At 34.1% G+C, this 18,054-nt stretch overlaps 1 pseudogene; it reads right to left on the reverse strand.

Moving 5' to 3' along the window:
• LOC116913877 overlaps positions 1 to 5,226 on the reverse strand; it is a 78,527-nt pseudogene extending 73,301 nt beyond the window's left edge.
• Between the last annotated feature and the right edge of the window lie 12,828 nt (positions 5,227 to 18,054).

Raw genomic sequence — 18,054 nt, forward strand, 5'->3', positions numbered from 1 at the left:
CTAAATGGTCAGCCCTGAAAACTCATACATATATGTGCTCTAAACATATGACCTAAATATAATTTATTCCATTTTAATGACTTCTTCTATTTATTGATATATCCCCAGCATTTATTCATGAATCATTTTATGTTTTCTACTCAGAATATTTTATTTCAATGCACTCTTCTTTTGGTAGATAAATGGGCACAATAGCTGGATGATCTTGGAGATGACCAAAGTAATAGCAATGAGAGGCACAAAATATTCTCATTTGATTTGTACTCTTCATTGAATTCACTTCCCTTCTGTTACTTCAAATAGTTTTCATAATTTCCTGGCTGAGAGAGAGCCAAATGTAGACACATTTGTAGGCAATGTGAACAAGTCATTAATTCTCAGTTATGTCTAAAAGTGCTAATATTCCATCAAGCAGAGCTCTGTGATACTGTGATCACTAAAGACTGTTTTTTTTCTGTCAGCAGACTCAATGGTTGACACTAAGTACATACATCAGAGAATTGCCAGACTTATCAATGCCCAAGTATGAATTTCCACTGTCTGACATATAATCTGAATAATGAGCTGCCAAAAATTGATAAATTAAGAAGAAAGTAGAAAGGATGCAGTTTTAAGCTGAGGATAAATGAAGGAAAATTTCTTGGGTGGATGATGCCTTATTAAAGATTTTGATGTACAAGACAAATTTACATGGCATGAATTTCACTCGAATTTTTATTTTCCTATTATAGCTCTTTCTAAAGCTCCTTTCTACTGAATTAGTAGTTATGTCTCCTAAGAGAGGATTTATAACACCCAAAATTAAATTATAAAGAACTACTTCTTTATTCATCTTTTGAAAAAGAACTCTTCCTTTGCTTACTCTTATGATTGCTGACAACCCCCAACATATTATTTTCATTATATGGACAAATGTTTTTTACTACTCCATATATTGAAATAGTTCAGTGTATCATGCAATGTAACATGGTATTGATTCATTTATTTAAATCATACAATGATAATGTTGAATCATAATAATATACCACTTTACTATGTAAATTGAAGAATGGTTAAGTGACCTGGTCATAATATCTTATTTAATATTCAAATAACAAAACAATTAAACTGCATCACTGATTACTACACACAAGAAAAAAATTAGAGTTGAGAATTGGTGTTTACAAATAATTTTCTGAGAACTTAATCTTTCTAAATAGTGTGCTTTTATAGACGATTTTCCCATTTGCTGTTGTTGTTTTGTTTTGTTTTGTTTGTTTTTAGACTGGGTTTTTGTTTGTAGACCCAGCCACCCTGAAACTTGATCTGTAGCTACGATGACCTCAAACTCAGAGGACTGCCTGCTTCTGTCTCTCAAGTTTTAGGATTAAAGGCATGCAGCTCCATAGCCCTGCTTCGACTGCCTTTTTTACAAACAAGAGAAAATTATGTATAGAGAAAATAAGACGGAATTTGTTTTTATCCTAATATTCAAGTTTTTCACATATACCTATATGACAATGCAGTCTTATGATTTAACATATTATTAATACTGACAAAATCTACCCCGATTATTTACTTTACATGTGTATTTGAATATTTGTTTCTCCTTCATAGTCTTACTAAATTCACCCCACAGTACCACATTATTAATTTCTCTGATTTCAACCTTCAACTTTCCTTTGACTTGCATGTTAATCACATGGGAATTCCTGATTAGTAAAGTGTTTGATTTGAAACTAAGCCTGCCTTATTCTATCTGGAATAAAAAAAGTGTTTGGCACGAATTTAATTTGAACCAGTTATGAGAAAGAGTTCAGGACAGGAATTCTTGGCCCACAATTATATATAAAACCTCATTTATTTGTCAAATTAATTGTTTAAAATTTTGGATAATGCGGGTGGAGTTGTAAAAATTCTTCATTATTTATGATCATTGATTCATGAATATAAATTTATAAAATTCAAATAGTATTATTTTTAAATAAATTTGTTAGTATCTTGATATTACCAAGTCTAATTCTTTGAATCAAATCTTCAAATATCCTTTGGAAATTATACAATAAAATGCAATGGAAATTTAGGATAGTATCTTATAAAGTTTACATATAAATAAAGAGTCCAGGGAAAACATGACTAAAACAGTATGATATTGATATTTTGGCAATACATAACTTATTAGTTAATGTGAATCTCAAAATCTTAAAAATGTATAAATACATATAATGAATATATATACACATACAAATATATAATGAATATGTGAAGGTGGACTTAATATCTTTTGTTAATATTAGCCACAAACAAAGAAATGTGATCTTATATTAAATAAATACTATTTTCAATGACATCAAATATGAAATAATAAGAACATCGAAAACTGAGAAGAAATGATAACATTTCTATGTTTAACATTCACTCTTCACATTTACATGATATAGAATCACATAGGTGACAAACCTAAGAGCATCACTCTGATGAGTTCCTAAACTTCATTTAAGGATATGAGATGACCAACACCAAGTTGTAAGCAATACCATTCCATGTGCTAAGCCCCAAGAAGAATAACAAGAAGAAATGTTTCCTATATCTGTGTTAGCATGACTACTGCTGTCCATTGTCCACTCCCTTTTAGGTAGTGATCTCAATGAATGGTGTAAAGTTAGTTGTGTTAAAAGTCCTGCCATCTCTAACAGGCACACTCTCATAGCCAACACACTGAAGCTTTCTGTCTTTTATGATGTTTGTTTTAAATGATCTAGGAGATGCATGTATGGAAATCATATGGGAGATATGACTGCATTCATTGGGACAAATTTATATACTCTACATTTTGATTGACTACAGTTTTAATTAAAGGGAGGAGTAAATGATATAATTTAATCTCAAAACAGTTAATTATTACTACAAGAGCAAATACTACTACAACTACTGCAGCTGTAGCTGACGATGATAACAATAGTAGAAAATTCTAATGAAGTTGGTGGTGACTACTGAGAAATAGCATAGAGACATACATATTATGGTCAACCATGTAGTGGATTTGGAAATATGCACTAAGCACTACTATGTAAAAATAATCAAACAACAAAATAAACAACTCAAAATGCTGTGATAAAGAAAACACAATTTTAATTTTACTATTTATCCATTTCTTATGTTTGTATGAGCATGTATTTCAGTTAACTTCAGATCAGTCAAGTCAGACAAGATCACTCTCGCACTCTAGAAGCTGTTTTGAGGAATTTTTTAAAGGCAGAGAAAATACATTGCAATGTAAAAGATTGTTTAGTATTTCATATAAATTACACCAGAACCAAATTTAAATAATTAAAATGATCTACATATGGGATAATTAACCATTTCACCATGTTTTTAAATATCAGTCAACATTTTTTATTTATTCATCAGTATTTTTTATTTCAGTTTACTGTATAATCTCAATTTATGCAATGTATGTCTTTCTGATTGAGTTCTTATGACTATACGACTACTTATATCATGACATGTAATGAAATGCTCTTGTCAAAAATACTTCCTTTACCATGTCTTTCAGCCAATCAACTTTATCACAGTACATACATTGTGTTCTGTCGTTCTTGAATTTGGCTTACGATGGTTTTGTATATGTTTCTGTTTGACTATCTTCTAGAATAGTTGACTTATATCACTTTTATTGTCAATTTACTGTAATGTTTACAAACATTTAAAACATGTTCTAAGATTTTTCAGAAGAATGAATTGGCAAATGATTACTTCTATTATTTATATTTTGTGTCTACTCCATAATCGGCATGTCTAGTTCAAATCAAATATAAAATAATAAATATAATAACAATTATTATAATCAGAAGATAAATTAATTTAAAAAATAAAATTAATTTCAACTCAATTAACATCCCCAACACATTATAATTACTCAGAAAAATGTTTTTTAAATGATTATAATTTGATATTATCTATAATATGTACAGACTAAACACTTTATTTTAACTGATGATAATATGATCAAAACTGGATTGACATATGTAATCAATTATTCATTTCATCAAATTCTTTAGCTATCTCTGCTCTGTACATAAACTTTATGTTTTGGCAAGTGGAACTTTAATGTTTAAATGTATGTTAATGCATATAATTTGTTCTATTTCTTACAAATAGGCTTTCCTTTTATCCAAGCCTGGCTCCTTGACATGAAATAGCCAATGACAGTTTTCATAAAATGTTCTCAGCGTTTCATATTGATTGCATAGAAAATAGAGTATTCTCATGTCTTGGGATTATAGACAAATATCTGGGTAATTGTAGCAGGCATGTATTAGTCATCTCGGTGTGTTATTAATTTGTCAGAATAGTTCCTGCGTATATTTTGAAAGGCATTAAGATTGTAAACTTTTCATTTGGTTTATATCAAGTTTAAGCAGTTCAAAATATACTCTCAGCAAGCATAATTAGATGGCAGTTTAGAAAATTGCTTTAGCATATAAATAGAACAAATCTAAGTCAAATGAACACGGGAAAAATGAATGGCTAATAAATCTCCATTTCTATGCTGAGCAGCAATAATTAGGAATGAGTTTGATTTAGAAGTAAATTATGCTATTTGAAGTTAAATACACAAAGAAACAAGCATTTTGCTTTTTTGTTGAAATATTTTCAATTCAAATATCTTTGAAAGAATTATAAGCCTTGAATAGGAAATAACCTTTTCCCAGGACTGAAAGTATTAAATTGATTATCAGATAAATTAAGTAATGACCACAGCTGTGGACAAAATATTTAAGCATTGTTACCTGTTAAATGCTAAAATGGTGGTTCATAGTGATATGTCAGGTTTCATTAATTTATACAAAATATATGTAGAGAAATGGCTTTCGGGCAGGACATCTACATTTGACAAAAGCATAAGGAACTCACTAAGTTAAACCTTGGAAAACAGAACTCTATGCATTCATATAGAAGTCACATGTTTATGAAGTCCCCTATTAATTATTACCTTTACAGAAACTGGATGCACTTGAAAGCCAAGTCTCCAGGCTTAAGAGTGAGAAATTATTTACCTCTAGTAATGCCAATGAGAGACTGATTATTTGCTTCCATCGACCACGGGTAGGACTTTTTCTCAAGTGACGTGCTGAACTGTCTAGAGAAAGGAGAATGAGTGGAAGGGTGCATCTCTTCCCCGTACCCTGGCTGAACGAAGATGGAACATATCCCGCTGCAATTCCCCGCTCCCTTGACATCCATGCTATCATGGAATGTTTAGGAATTGTGAACCTCCATAAGCGATTTTGCTGGTAAATCTCATTGGAGCAATAGGAAAAGAATGTGAATTAATTCTCTCGTGTCAATAAAATGGAAACGGTAAAAGATGCTAATTTAATATTAAAATGTGTTTTAATTTATTCATTATTGTATGGAAATTAAACTGTAAAAATTGAAGATTATTCATGAATATTGTTAAATTAAGGAGATATTTTAGAGACACTTGAATTTCTGCAAAATGTGATTTAAATCATAGCTAGAGTATTAAAAGCTATCTACTTAATGGAGCACTAAAAATAACATTTACTGGCAAAAACATTAAAAATTGTGAGAAAAAAATCATTGTGTTTTAAAACGTTACTCTAAGAAAGTGTACAGGATGACTTCAACTGTAAGCACGCAGACTAACTTACCAGGTCAAGATGATCTGATAGGGCTAGCAAGGAACGAAGCCAGATTGTGTTGGAGAAGTCATAGAAAGACTGAGGCTGTGTCAATTTTATCGAGAAAAATCAGACTTTTTAAGCCTTTCTCGCAAACAGATGTAGTGGCAATTGCCAGGATGAATATTGTTGGGGTCACTAAGATACAATGATGTTTTCAAGCTAAACAGGATATTCAAGATTAACGTCTAAGACCAGTTGTCCTATGAAGCTTCTCTCCTTTTTTGACTTCTCAGTGGACATAGAAACACAACACAAAAGTTGTCTGAATGTTCCATTGTCTGAGAGAGTGCCTCAGAATCTCAGGAATGGGAAAGCATAATGTCCCAGAAGACAGGGTTCTAAAATGAATATACCTATGGCATATGCCATTCAAGGTAGTTAGGTCAGAATTCCATGGTTTCCTGTACCCAAGGACATCAAAGTGATGTGCCAGGTTTCATTAAGTTATGTAAAATATATGTAGAGAAATCGCTTTCTAGCAATATATCTACCTACATTTGACAAAAATATAAAGAAGTTGCTAAGATAAACCTTAGACAACAGATTGCAAAATCATTTATTATTTTTATTTATGTTTTCTTGGCTGTGCTTAACTTCTTTAGATTGGAAGTTTCCTTCAAACACTTTTTGTAGTGTTGTATTTGTAAAAAGCAATTTGTAAAAAATATTCATTTGCTAAGCAAACCTTAGAAAGCAAATGATTGTTACACACACAAACACACACACACTTCTGGAGGTAGCTGTTATATATTTTCTTCATTCACTTTTTCCCTTATTTTTAAAATATTAGAGTTTGTCTTAGGATCATGCTAAAGCTGGGCAGGAATGGTGGCTAGTGGAATCTCAGAACTCTGGAGACAGAGACTGAATATTTCTGGGGCAAGCCTAGGTAGGACAGCATGAGGTTCAAGCCTTAGTTAACCTTGTCTCTGTAAAAAAAATAAATTGATTTAGAAAGAGACACAACATCAAACATGAGATGGGCCATGAGAGGCATACTTAAATATATGTCTGTAAACATGTAACATCTAAGCACATACTTGACACAATAGACATCTACAACAAATACATAAAGAACAATATTTTCAAAAGGAGAATTATTCTATGTATGAATAGGCATGGAAATATTCAGAGGCTTATCAGTTTTAAAATACATGGCACTCAGACCTGGGCAACAGGTAGGCAAACTGCAGATCTTTACCTTTCCCTCCTGTCCTCCAAATCTGATCCCCAGTCTCATCTGCAACTCTGTTGCTTATAAAACATGTGCTCTCCAGTGACTCATGGTTCCTGTCTCCATTGGAACACACAGATCTTAGCCTCCAATGTACCCAACCAAACTCATTTCTTCACCCCAGCCCCCAAGTCCAATAGGCTTCCCCCAAGAAGGTGCAAGCCACAACAGAGGAGGAATCAGGGAGCCTCACTGTGGAACTTCATCTCTGTCTCTCTACTCTCCCCAAAATACAATACCACAGCCTCTCCTCAAACTCTGTAGTAGACTACCTGCTGAGGGCTGCCTCTCCTCTATTCCGGAATCTCCAATAATCAATAAAATCATCTCCTCCAAACTTCCTATACTGTCAACCTCTTATCGTAGCCTTCCAACTCAAAAAAGGGATTCCTTAAAACCCCAACTCATGCACTTGCTAGGAAAACTGTAAGTCAGCAGTGTACATAGATGAGTTTCAGTTCTTCACTCTTCCTTTTCTTCTTCAAATCCAGTCTTCAGGTCTTGTTCCCAGTTCTATAGAAAACTATCTGTTGTGCACTGTCTTCACTAAGAGGGAACAATGATGTAAACATAGACTAGTAGTATACCCAGCAAAACTTTCATTTTCAATAGATTAAGAAAGTATGACATTCATGATAAGACCAATTTAAACAATTTATTTTATCAAATACAGCATTATAAAAGGTGTTAGTAGGAAACTTCCAATCTAACGAGGTTAGCTACACCCAAGAAACCATAAGAAATAAAACAAATATACATATAGCAAATTAGAAATTAGAACATATACACATCCCACATCCCCCACACACAAAAAGTGTACAAACACACATACACACACACACACAGAGAGAGAGAGAGAGAGAGAGAGAGAGAGAGAGAGAGAGACCAGAACAACAAAAGAGCAACAAGAATCAGCAAAGACACATCATTGATATTTTGCAACGTTGTTGGATTCAATTCACCAACAAATAAGACACAGATTAACATAATTTGTATAAAAACAGGATCCGTCTAGCTACTGCATTCAAGAAATATATGTTACATCATGAGAGACACCACTTCAGGGTAAAAAGATGAGAAGTTATTGCAAGCAAATAGAACTAAGGAGCAAGGTAGTGTAGCCATTTTTAATATCTGACCAAAACAAGAGAAAAAAAGATTAGAAGCCAAAACTAATCAGAACGGATAGGGAAGTAGAATCAGTACTTATAAAAGGAAAAACTGACAGTGAGGCACTACAATTTTTAAACTATGCACACCAAATCAAGGAGACGCAAATCTAGAGGTCCAGCCCAGCGTTCTGGTACCAGAGGAAGGCAGCAAAGCTGGCATCAACAAGCAAGGCCAAAAGTTGTTGGTTTCTGGCAACTAATTCTTGCTGATCGCAGCAGGGGAAAAGAAACTTAATTACTCGTGTTCTTTTCTCTTTGATTCAGGGACCCCTTTCTGGCCAGGTGAGAGGTTCAGAATTTGTTAATTCTTCATGAGCCAAGCAGGAAAAGAAAGACAAAGAAGGGAAGAGGTGAGGATAGGAGAGGCTGGCCAGGAACATATAGAGAGAGGGGGGGAAGGGGGCAGGGATGCTTGAGAGGGTGCCGATGTTTGGCAAGAGTATGGATGGACCCCCACAAACAATGGAAGGAGACTCTTACGTTGCAAACCTTTGCAACACTTTGTTGGCTGGTCCCCATTGGGTTTCTCTGGTCTATGCTGGCCATGCAACACTTTGGTGATATTTGTTGGTTGTGCAATGCTTTGCTGATATCGCTTCCTCACTGTTCTTCTCTGCTCTGTGCTGGTCTTCATTTCATAGAGAGAAACACGCCAAAAAGGTCTCATGATACTCTAGCTGATTCTTGCCGTTTTAATCGACTGGTGCAGATTCAGTGGTGCCTTGTGGTTTTTGCTGGATTGAGCTGAGGCTACTGATTCGTTTTTGATGTTTGCTGTTGGCCTGAACTGTTGGTATCCTGATAATAAAGAATGGAATTGTCTCAAAGAACTATGTCTAAACAAGTCCCCAAACTAATTTTCTTTCTCTTCAACCTGTAATTGGTGGCTTAAACGGAAGGTTGAAACATTCAAAAACTCTAACAAAGTAGTTTTAGAAAAGTCCGAGCCTACAATTAAAAGTTTGAAGCCATAATTTTTATGTCATAAATTTGCATGGATTTGTTGAGAGAAAAATCATCTGCTTTATTTATTATTGTTTTCAAGCTTGTATAGATAAAGTAGTCTATCATTTATTTTCTGTGCTTGTACATACAATACATTACCAATTCCCAGTTTATAACCTATAGTTACCGGATAGTGGCCTGATTTCTTTTTTTTCTTTTCTTCTTTTTTCGGAGCTGGGGACCGAACCCAGGGCCTTGCGCTTGCTAGGCAAGTGCTCTACCACTGAGCTAAATCCCCAACCCCCAGTGGCCTGATTTCTAACCTAGAAGAAATGTTTTCCTTTATCATAATTTTTACCAAGCCTTCTTTCTTTTCTTAGTGTAATTATCCCATGATACAAAAACATTTATAGAGCTCTCTTTGCATCTTTTATGGGTGCTTGAGGTTGCCTGTATCAATTTAGTTCTATAACACCAATATCAGGATTTATGAAAATATCAGTTCATCTATACAACATTACTACATGAAAGCACATCTTTATATTGAATCTGCAGGAGATCTGTACAAGAGACTGATGCCCAGTACTCATTAGGCTATATAAAAGTGGTAGGAAAGGTCCATCAGTGAAAGAGGTATTCTTGGGATGAAATCTCTGAGGAGACTGCATCTCAGAGCTCAGGCATTGCAGTCATGCAAAACAACAGGTCATCTCCTGAAAACTCTCCTTCTTGCCATAGCTTTCCTAGATGACTGCTGATACCCAAGTCCATAAAATAACACTACCTCAGTTTATATCCCATATTGACACTGACTGATAGTGGGAGGCTTCAACACTCCATTTTCAAAATAAAGAATTCATTCAGGCAAAAACCTAAACAAATAAATGGTATTGTTAACTGGTAATATAAAGCAAATGGACCTGACAGAAATTTATGGATCAATTTCATTAAATGAACACACAAAAAAGCTTAGTCTCAGTGACTTTCTTTGTAGTTGAAAATACACTTGAACATGAAGTTTAAAAAACATGCTGCAATCTATCTGATGATCATAGATTAATGCTGCATATCAACAAGGCTTGCAAACTCATGGAAACTGAATACCTCACTACCAAAAGAAAAATATGTCAAGGGAGAAATTAAGAAATAAATTGCAGTCTTCAAGAATTGAATTAAAATGAATAATTAATATAGACAAATTTATGGAACTATCAAAAGATTAGAAATGAAAAGTGGAACCTAACCACAGACACTAAGGAAATCCAGAGAATCATAAAGACATATTTTCAAAATCTGCATTTTAAGGTATTGATAAAGAAACAAATGGACCTCATAAGACTGTAAAGCCTATCATTGCAAAAGACGCCATCATCCAAACAGATCAGCCAACTAAAGAGTGGGAAATAATTTTAACATGTATTTGATAAAGAGTTAATATCCAAAATGTATAATAAAGTAAAACAGTGACATCAAGAAAACAACCCAATTTAAAAATGGGGTACAGATTCAGTCAAAGAATTCTCAAAAGATAAAATACAAAAGGTTGAGAAATCAAGTAACATTCAACATCCTTAGTCATCAAGGAAATGCAATTCAAAAATTTGAGATTTCATTTAAAACCAACCGAAATGGATAAGATACATAAAACAAATGGCAGCTAATTATGACAAGGATGTGGAGTAAGGGGAAACCTCACTCACTTTTTGTTGGACTGCAAACCATGAGATGGAACCCATACCCAACACTTTGTGTATAACCAAGAACATGGAGTTAGGTGCCTCAAAGATCTAGTAAAAAAGCAAATACTAGTATTCTACTAAAATAACATAGAAAAATGCTCTTAATTACATTTTGCTATCCTCTTAGATCAGTACCTTGCCAGGCATCATCAAAGACAGAATAAATGCTGATAACACAGCCATATATTATGCGGAGAATGTGACATGTTGAATCACTCAACCCTAATGGAGTATAACAAATAACTTCCCTTAACGGGAAAGGAACTTTGGGAAATTCAGGCAGAGACAGTGTAAGATCCAGGGGCTGGGAGGAAGACACTCAGGAAACAAGGTGTCCTTAATCAACATACATAAACAGAGACTGTAATAGCCTGAACAGGTTTATTTAAAATCTATTGCTTGTTCTGTTGCTTTATTTTGACTTATTTTAATTTACTGTTTTATAATATAATTTTTTTAAAAAATGAGTGCTTAATTTCTCCCTCCATCTCCTTCCTGTCTCCATCTTATATGTCTCTCTTGCTCCTTAATGTCCCAACCTCCTCTGCTTTAACAATTGTAACATATGCTCTATAAATTTAATATTTGGATATATATCCAACCCCTGAATCCATTCAGTTCTTCTTCCAGCAAATGTTTCCAACCCTCACCACTTTTATTAGCCTTGGGTTAATCTCTGGGTTGAGTGATTCCTCATCTGTCAATAGTCTCAAATTTCTTGTACCTATGTGTTTAGGAATGAAATTATATGACATTTTTCCATATATGTTAGGATGCCTGATAGTGCTTGAAATGTTTGTCTTCTTATTTGTATTTCTTGGGTGCTGCTTCTCTGTCAAACTAGAAGGCACAATCTGACAGTACTCTTTTTTTAAGATTTATTTATTTTATGTATATGAGTATACTGTAGCTGTCTTCAGACACACGAGAAGAGGACATCAGATCCTATTGGAGATGGTTGTGAACCATCATGTGGTTGCGGGGAATTGAACTCAGGACCTCCAGAAGAGCAGTCAGTGCTCTTAACCACTAAGCCATTGCTCCAGGCCCCTGGGCCTTCCTTGAACTGTATTTCTTCCTTCTTTTTAATGATATTCCCTGAGCCTTAGATATACGAATTGTGTATTAGATATGCCACTTTTGGATGAGCACCATATGTTTAATTTTTCTGTGTGTTTAACTAGTCGTGGCTTTCTATAATGGTCTCCTTCCAGTAAGTAAATCTGGACAGCAGTATATTACTAGGGAGACAAAAGTATAAATGTCAACATTTTTCAATGTGATGAACTGATAGGTAAAATTTGAATCTCCATGCATTCCTTATATTGTTTGCACTTAAGAATTCAGAAAAGTTGGTTTTCAAGTGGTTACCTATTATGAAGCCATCTGCAGTCACTCTGGGTGGCGCGCTGGCAGTTGCTATTAAAAAGTCACTCAGCTCTTTAGTGGTTTCAATTAACTGATATGTACTACAGCACACTGGCAACATGTCTCAGCTGTTGAGATAAATCCAGGCAATTTTGGAACCTTGAAACATGCTAGGATATTGTAGGAAGTGGACACTTAATGTACAGTTACATAGAAATCAATCTTTATGTACCAAGGACAGCGCTTAAGATTCAGCAGCTACAATGTATCTACATTGGCATCATCACTGCCTGTTTTTGTAAACTTAACACCTGTTTATATGCATATGGGAAGAGGGAATCTTACTGGAGAAAATGTCCTCATAAGATTGACCTATTCCAAGTCCGTGGTCTAGTTTCCTAATGAGTGATTGAGAGCCCAGCTCTCTAAGGGGATTGCCGCCACTTAGCGGGTTGTATAAAGATGTAGACAGGGTTGCAGGTCTGTATAAGGAAGCAGACTGAGCAAGCCATGTGAACAAGCCAATAGGCAGTTCGCCTTCAGGGCTCTACATCAGTTCTCGACTTCAGATTCCTGTCCTGAGTTCCTGCTTTAGATTATGAACTTCAAATATAAAAACGAAATAAATATTTTTCTTTACCAAGTTCTATTTGATCATGGTGTTTTAGCACCACGATAGAAACCTAAAGAGAGAATCCTATTTATTTTATATGAGTTATCCTTCCAAGGAACTATCAATTTTACAAGTGAGACGGAGTTGATAGTTAGAGTTTGTATATACAAACTCTTAAAAATGAAAACTAAATTAGTTGAGAAAAAGTCTTAGTCGTCTGTGGAAGTTGGAATAAGCAGTATGTCCGAAATTCTCAGGAATTTGAACATTTTCTTCTGAGTTGGCGGTGATATTTGGTAAGGAAAAGGAAGTATAACCTTCCTAGCAGAGGACAGACATCTCTCTAGAGAGCTTCGGAGAGTTTAAAGCTCGCCCTTCTTCACACTGCTTTCTCTCCTTTCCATCTGACTTAAAGATGTAAGAAATAAGCTTTCTGTGCCTGCCATCATGTCTGTCACTTGGTGCCATGCTTCCCTGTGACAATAGACACCAATCCCTCTAGACAACAGCTAAACTAATTGCACTTGGCCATGCTGTTTTATCACAATAGGAAAGTAACTAATAGAACATCTCTACCCTGGTCGTACGTATACATATTGTATACTGGATTTCAAAACCAATAATTTGAAAATGTATAATTAACTTCCTCTTAAAGTAAATCTTAAACACTTGAAATGATAGACAATCAGAAGGAATAGAAAATTATACTAATATATAATAATTTAGTATTCAAGTAGCTATTATGTTTAAACAGAGGAAATACTCCATGGAATATAATGAGTCTTGTTGTGAAGCCAAGGGCTCCTACATCAAATACTTAAAACTTTGAATAATATTTCAGTCTATATAAACCACAATAACAGCCAGCAGTAAACACATTCCTAACCCTACTCAATATAGGTAAGAGCCCTCATTTTCAATTCATTTTTATTGCCCCATTTAGAAGTACAAAAAGTAATGGCAGAACACTTACTAAAATCTGATAACAATCTACCACACAACTTTGACAGACTTTTGTCTGTTATATTCTTTATTTTTAGCACAATATTAAATTCAAATATATTTTGATCATATTCTTTCCCACCCCCAAGTCATTCAAGATTCTCCTCACTCCTCACTCACACCTTTTTAGTTCTTTCCCGTGGGGGGGAAAAATAAATGAACCAATGAAAACAATAAAGAATAACAACAACAACTAGATAACCCCTGTCCAAAATTACCTTCTAAATTGTCAGCAAATAAAACCAGTCACATTAAAAATCTTTGGATCCTATTACATAGTGGTCAACTCTTCTTGAACATGAGTAGGTGACGTACCCAGTGGCAGTCCATTTCCAAAAAAATGATTTTCCTTTCACAATAGCTATAAATTACAGTTCTGTTTTTAACCTTTACCATAGTGTCTAGATTTTCATTCATTCGTTCATTCATTCATTCATTCATTCAAGTTTTAAATTATAAGAAATGAAATACAATATGATAAAACAAAACCATCATATTGAAGTTGGACAAGAATGATCAATCCAATGAGGCCAGAAGAAGGTACGAGACTCAGAGACTTACTCACTCACACACTCAGGATTCCCATTAAAAATGCTAAACTGGGAACCATAATATATACCCAAAGGTACAGAGCCATGCATGCCTTGTGCATGCTGCCTCGGTCTCTGTGACTTCATAGGAGCTGTGTTTTATTGAGTTTGAAGACCTTGTTTTCTTGGTGTCCTCTCTCTTCTCTGGCTCATTTCTGGCCTACTTCAGTTGGATTCTCAGAGCTCTGAAGGAAGGATTTGATGAAGATATCGCATTGAGGTTTCTCATTCTTGGTGTAATGTTAACAATCTTGAAGCTTCACTTGGAGACAAGCAATGGCCAGTTGGTTGGATCTCTATGCCCCCACCCCATTCTTTGGCATTTTTATTTATAACATCATAAATTTATATACATTTAGGAAGTTTCTACTGTGCTATTTAATACTACCCCTCAATGACTCTTAATGTTATTTTCTATCCCTTTATTGTACTTGATTTTTAATGAACGTAAGAAACCACTCAAAGGAAACATACTTACATGAGCATCATTAATCTATTCATGCTTTCTCTCTTTCTGAAAATAAAAAAAAAATAGGTTTAATTTCTTACCTGTCATTTATCTCTATTTTTCTGCGCAAACTACAGGGCAGACATATTTTCTGCATATTCATTAGTGTCTTTATTTTAAACCGTTTAGTCAGGAGTTTCACGATGTTAAGCTTGTAAACAATATTTATACTGAAATACTTTTTAAAAAATACTGAAAAACTTTAAACCGATTATTTTCAATTAGTAAAGATGTAACTTTTCATTGACATTTATTTTTAATTTCAAGCTTTTGCGAAAACATATGTTAGATTATCATATTTAATGTGTTAATTAATTATGAGTTTGAGTTTGCTCTTGATATAAATTTTTAAATGTTTTCCTGTATTAAAAATGTTAAAGGAAGAAGTAAGGAAACAAACACTGTGTTATAGTTCTTTAACATATACTTCCCATTCTAACAGCAATTATGATATGATAGAATCTGAATGCAGAATCTTCTGTTGGGAACATTTCTGTACATATATTAGTTTACCAGTTCAACAAAAAGGTTCAACTCTAATCAGTATCTGTCAGGGAATGATGTGCACAGATTTTTAATTATCTGAAATATTATCTTATATCCAATTACTTAACAATGACCACTCAAGTTTTATCAATTAAAATGAAAGTTTAAATGAATTTCAATAAGGAAGTCCCTCTTTTAACTTCTGTCCTTTGATTTAATTGTAAAAATTGGATTTGTTTAAGATAACTTTAAAAAGTAGATGTTTTGTCCATAAAATTCTCATTAAAACTTATTACTACATTTTTAATTTCACTTTTTTTTGGTATTTTAAACCTATTTTATTTGAATGCAATGCATTTACATAGCAGATACCATGACATATATTCCCTTGTTTTTACTTGTTATAAATGATAAACTAGAAAATGTTAGCCAGACAGGGTTCACTGGATTTCATTCACTTTGTTAAATGTATATTATAACTCCACTTGTTCCACCGATCCTTTCAAACGTGGATACTTACAGTGAATCAAGTTCCAGAAGGTGATAGAATTCCTAGAGAACCAACAAGTGCCAAATTTATGGGAGATGCCATTCCTAGATCTTTTTGTTTTAGCTTCTTTCTATTTTCAAGATTTTCCCCTTGACCCCACACAGTATTATGTTGATCACAACTGGGATTCCTGGTTTCCTTAATTTTATCACCTCTTCTTATTCTCCCCCATTTTTACTGAGCTCTGCACAAACCAGTTATTTTTCTCAATGTTTTCTTATGTGTCCGTTCTCAGGTACAGCTGATTTTTTGCAGTAGTTGAACCTAAGATGTCACAAAATCCAAGAAACGACTCTCAAAGCTTTAACACAATCCCTCCATGTTTCCTTATTATAATGTAGCAGGACAGTGATTTTATAAATTGATTTTACAGAACCTAAGAATATTACTGTTATGATAAAAACTGAGAACTAACATCATTATTGTCAATCAGAGGCAACTTGGCTTCGTTATGAAATTTTTACCAGTCACAGTGTTGCACATTTCTGAAACTAAAAAACAAATGTTGAGAAAAAGTAGTAACTAATGCTTAAACAGTACTTTAGAAACAGAAGAATATGTATTGCTAGTCAGAAAACCTTCTGGTGACTGGCTATGTGTGTGAGATTTTACTGTACATTAGAAATTTCTATCATGGATAGCAGTTATTTCAATACATTTTTCTTTCTACCCAGCACTTGGAGAGGTTGTAATTAAAATAAGATTTAAGTGTAACATGTATGCTAACCAATGCTTATGCATACTCTGTCTCTAACAATAACTATACTAACATGGTAAAAGAAATACTCATTTAGATACTATGTGATATTTCTTAGTTATAATTATTAACTATATCCAGTTTATTTAGAGAATATTTTAATTTGTTTTTCTAGTTTTATTAGTATTTAAAATACAGAAAGTTATTCATGAAGCCTTACTCTTAATATATGAGAAGGAATTTTCAAACGAGTTATAAAAGAGATGACAAAAGTGATTTGTGGGTCGAATATAATCATAGTAGAGTTCATACGTACAGAAAACTCTCGTAAAGAAAACCATTATTTCCTACAGGGAACATACACTAAAGATAAAAATTCTACAATGATAAATTACATTAATAATGATCACTGGTAAACTAATCTCTCACAATCTTAATTTTATTAGTCATTGCATACTTGAAAATTGTTTAATTTTAGCTTAATGTCCACCATTAATGCATGCCTTACAGAGCCCTATAGAATAATATAACATATTGTACAAATGTTTATAGTATTTAAAGGCCATAACTATAGCAGCTGGACCATAAACGATTAGTTATGAAATGATAAAACTGTAGCATTGGTTTCATTTCCATATTACTCTCCAGTCATATATTTTTACAATCTACCCTATGTGTAGTTTTGAGTTTCCTGTTCATATCATTCACAGACTATGTTCAAAGACATGTCCTAACAGAAAACCTTCCTGTTACCTTCTCTTGATGCCATATTTTAAAATTGTATCATTTTCCATCATCACTGTCATGGGACAACTTCTTTGACTCTTGGGATTTCTGAAAATATTCATCAGCCATACCATCTTATATATTTAAGCTAAATATTGACATTGTATACTTCATTTTTCCCCTTCAATTTCTATTTGCTTTTTTTTTTCATTTTTACTGGTTATTTTAATTATTTACATTTCAAATGCTATCCCCCTTCCCAGTTTCCCCTCCACAAGCCCTTATCCCCTCCCCCGTCTCTAAGAGGGTGCTCCCCCACATGCCCACCCTCTCCTGCCTCAGTGCCCTAGCATTCCCTAGCCTGGGTCATTGAGTTTCCATGAGTCCAAGGAGCCCCTCCCAGTGATGTAAGACAAGTCGATCATCTGCTACATACCCAGCTAGAGCCATGTATACTCTTTGGTTGGTGGTATGGTCCCTAGGAGCTTTTGGGGGTCTGGTTGTTTGATATTGATATTCTTCCTATGGGATTACAAGTCCCTTCAGCTTCTACAGTCCTTGACCTAACTTCTCAATTGGGGTCACCGCGCTCAGTCTGATGTTTGGCTATGTGCATTCACATCTGTATTGGTCCAGCTCTGGCAGAGCCTTTCGGGAGAGCTATAGTGGGCTTCTGTCAGTAAGCACTCTTGGCATCAGCAATAGTGCCTGGGCTTGTTGTTAGCAGATGGACT

This window comes from Rattus rattus, chromosome 12 (genome assembly GCF_011064425.1).
Source record: "Rattus rattus isolate New Zealand chromosome 12, Rrattus_CSIRO_v1, whole genome shotgun sequence".
NCBI classification, from domain to species: Eukaryota; Metazoa; Chordata; class Mammalia; order Rodentia; family Muridae; genus Rattus; species Rattus rattus.